This window comes from Ammospiza nelsoni, chromosome 8 (assembly GCF_027579445.1).
Source record: "Ammospiza nelsoni isolate bAmmNel1 chromosome 8, bAmmNel1.pri, whole genome shotgun sequence".
Classification (NCBI taxonomy): domain Eukaryota; kingdom Metazoa; phylum Chordata; class Aves; order Passeriformes; family Passerellidae; genus Ammospiza; species Ammospiza nelsoni.
The window spans coordinates 18,677,682-18,681,405 of NC_080640.1; positions in this window are offsets into that span (position 1 = coordinate 18,677,682).

Consider the following 3,724-nt stretch of genomic DNA (forward strand, 5'->3'; position numbering starts at 1 on the left):
CTTCTATTTCCTAATTCAGCATCTAATGCTATATGTCTCGAAAACCTTGTAGGAATAAACAGAATGTGCTGTGTAGAGAAATGAAGCTTATGTAATTGAGAAATTCAGTTATTTTTATGTAATTGAGAAATACAGTTATTTCTATCATTCATGTGTAATTTGGAAAATAGTACTACTAAAATATACACCCTTTCATATGAAACAGGTGTGAAAACTGATTTTAGACCCTTTACAGCAGACTGATTCCTGTTTTTTCCCCCTCAACCAAAGACTTCAAGAAAAATGTGGAAGGTAAAACCATTTTCTATTATTGAGTAGTACACTTATGATTTATGCATCACCTTCTCGCTGCAGCCCATGAGAATTGATGAGTGTAGAAGCAGAGTAAAGCATCAAGGAATAGGACCAAGGAATCAGAGACACCTTGTGAGCTCCCTGCCTCGAAAACAGAAAAGTGCAACTTAAATGCAACAAGCTGATGCAATATATCCAGCGTGCTAGCTCCAAATTTTGTGTTCTTACTAAGTACAGAGAATGTCCTCTGGCTTCAGCTTTCATTTGATAATGATTTGCATAGTCAAGTATTTTTTAGAAAACAAAATTTGGAAGGAGACTGGTGGATGTTCTCTCTCACTTGTGCACTCTGCTGTAGCCTGTGGACCTGGGACGCAAGTACAGTTGAGGGGAGGTTTGGGGAATTAAATGCACAGCTTTGAAAACTGGCATTAGCATCTGATTCAATGGCAGGAAAGGCTGTGGAAAGAGGTAAACAGTTTAAAACTATTACTGACACAGGAAAGAAGCAGATACCTGCAAATAGTAAAGTGCTTACTCTTCCAGGGGGCCTGGCTGTACATGTTGCTGTCCCACTCTCAGCTCCATTTTCAGCTTGTCTCCATCTCTCAGAAAGTCACCTTCCTGTGCACAGGCCATGGGTTCCTTCCCCACATCTTAGAGCTGTCTCCTAAAGTCATGGCACTAGGGTACAGCACCCACCTGCAGGTGCCCTCCTAGGTGGAAATGAAAGTATCAGCTCTGTCTGGAGTGTGTCAGACATTGGAGTTGGATGTGCCTGGCCCCAACTCTTCCAGGTTTGACAGTCAGTAGCTCGTGGCTTGGCAGGGTGGCTGCTGCTACTGCCAATCCAAGGGAATGTAGCCTGGCTCTTCAACTCAGTCCCTGTGCTGAAAATCAGCTGCAGTGATTCTCAACTGGCTGAAAGATTGAACTAGTACCAGGAAGTCCTGCCAGCATACCTGAATGTGCTTTCCTCTTTTTTCAGGGTGAATTTAACTCTATAAACTACTTTTTGTAGGATTGTCCCTTTCCCATCTCCCAGACAAACCTTGCAATAATGTGAATCTCACTGCCTCGAAAACAAAGCCCTCATATTTCTTAGTCATCTCATATGAAGTAAGCTACCCTTTTCCCATCAATCCCCATTTTACATGTGGGGAAAAGGAACAAGAGCAATTAAATTCAGTAGATCAGCTCTGATTTGAGGTTCTTCCTTTACAGAGAGACTGTGAGAAAGCTGTGTATCTGAAGCATGATAGTTTCATCCTTCTAGAGAGGGAACAACAAGTTCAGGCTTGGTTGCTCAGAATTATTTGCTCTGTTGTTGTGTGTTGAGCAGAACATAAAATAACTCCCCAGAGATGTATTTCTAACTAGCAAGCTTTAACCAGCAGCTGTCCTTTCCTGCTACAGTAATAGTGACATGGTATCCTGGAAGAAATCGCACACACTGAGATAGTATCAGCAGGGCATAGTTTGCTTTATTTATACTATAAAAAGGCATAAATATTGCACAATCTGATGTGGCTGGTACATTTAGAGGTTAACTGAGTCATGGGTTTTTATGGCCAGAAGATGGGGGTTTGATTGCTTAGACTGATCTCACCATAGCACAGGCATTTGGATTTCTCTGAAGCATTCCCCTTTCCAAATTTAATGCAGGAGTGCTTGATCTAGGAATCATCTGTGAACATGTCCACTCACCATGTACCAAAACATGGTTCACCCTGGTGCTTGAGACACTTGTCTCACTGGTGCATCCCTCATGCTGTGAAAGATAAATGCTGTGTTTCTAGTTCAGTGTGCATTCTAGCTTCACATCTTGCAACAGATGGCACGCTTCTTGCAGCAGCCTTGTGTGACTGCAAATCCTTCTCTGACCATGTTCCCTACTTCATGCTTCCCCTTTCTTTTGATAAACTGAATAATTTCCTGGGTCTTTTGCTGTAAGACTTACTTTAAACCTCTTATCTGTTACCACTGTGTGCACAGTGTGTGGGCAGATTACAATGATGATTAAATGGGTATTTCAGTCATTATTTCATAGGCTGCATTTCCTCATGCTTGCAGCTAGGTATCTGCAGTTTTTCTGTAGATTTTTGTCACAAACCACACAGCAAATTGTCTGTATTACTGAAGAAATTTCCTATTTTCACATTTGCAACCAGTGGACAATACCTTCAGGGAGTAAAAGAAATATTGAGTTGTTCAAATATTTCCATCTAAGAGTTGAGTGGGAACCTGGACTTCAGTAGATCCCTGTCGAACTTCAAATTCAGCATACTGTATATCCAGCAGCCTTTTAACTTTAGATTTGCAGTGTTTAAAGTCCAGTACTTGGTGATTAGGCTCAATCTCTAATTGCATAGCTGAGTTACTGTAGAATCACAGAGCAGTTTGAGTTGGAAGAGACCTTGAAGATCATCCAGTTCTAACCCCCTGCCATGGAGAGTTCTATCATCCAATGCTAGAAATATTTAACTTTTATTTAACTTAATCAGGGTTTGCTCTGATTTTAATTCAGGCTTTTGGCTACCTGCATAGAGCACAACACAGCAGAGGTATCTGGGGAGCCTGGCCAGCCCATTCTGTGGAGCTGTGCAAGATACAGCAGAGGAAAGTCTTGAACTCAGTGCAGTTACCACAGTCTGTGTCAGCAGTGGGAATTAAACTGGGAACATGCTTTAATACAGGACACTGGAGAACCATTTCTTTCCCAACTTGGTGCTTATTTGTAGAGCTCTTCCTCCACTGTCCAGTACCTTGTCTGAGCACCTCCCTCACATGCATGAAGTCACTAATGTCATGTGCAATCTAACAGCTGTCAACCTCCCTCTCCCCTTGCTGCCTTTTCAGGATCCCTTGAGGAGAAATCCCCATAGGCAAGGGGTGTGCTGGCCTTCCTGCAGACTTGGGAGCCTCTGAGCCCTTTTGTCTCTGTGGGAGTACAGCAGTGTAAGAGCCTCTGTCTCTGGGTGAGCTAAAGCACTGGATGGTTCTCATCTCATTTAAATGGCTGTAGATACTTTATATGCAATGTGCTTTGGTTACAGCCTGCTGCTCTCAGATGGATGTTTTGTTTCATTTCACCAATAAGTTGAGCCATACCATTTGTCTCGAAGATACTGCAGTCATGACAGCAAGGGGAGCTCTATTTCTGCCCTCAGACAGTGTCAAATAAAGACTCCAACCTTTATTTTCTTTCTGGTTCTAGGGTGAGATCTAGACAAGCTACAGGACATAATAAGCCAGTTCTCACTCATCTGTGATGAAAATATTATAGGGGTCATTGTCAAAGCTGGTTGGTAACTTTTCAGATCTGCCAACTTTATAAAAATCTTTTTTTGCATGGTCTTGAGATCAGTGATCTGTGGCACTGTTTGCTGCCACTCATATCTACTAATGGTTAGCAGCCATCAATAACCAG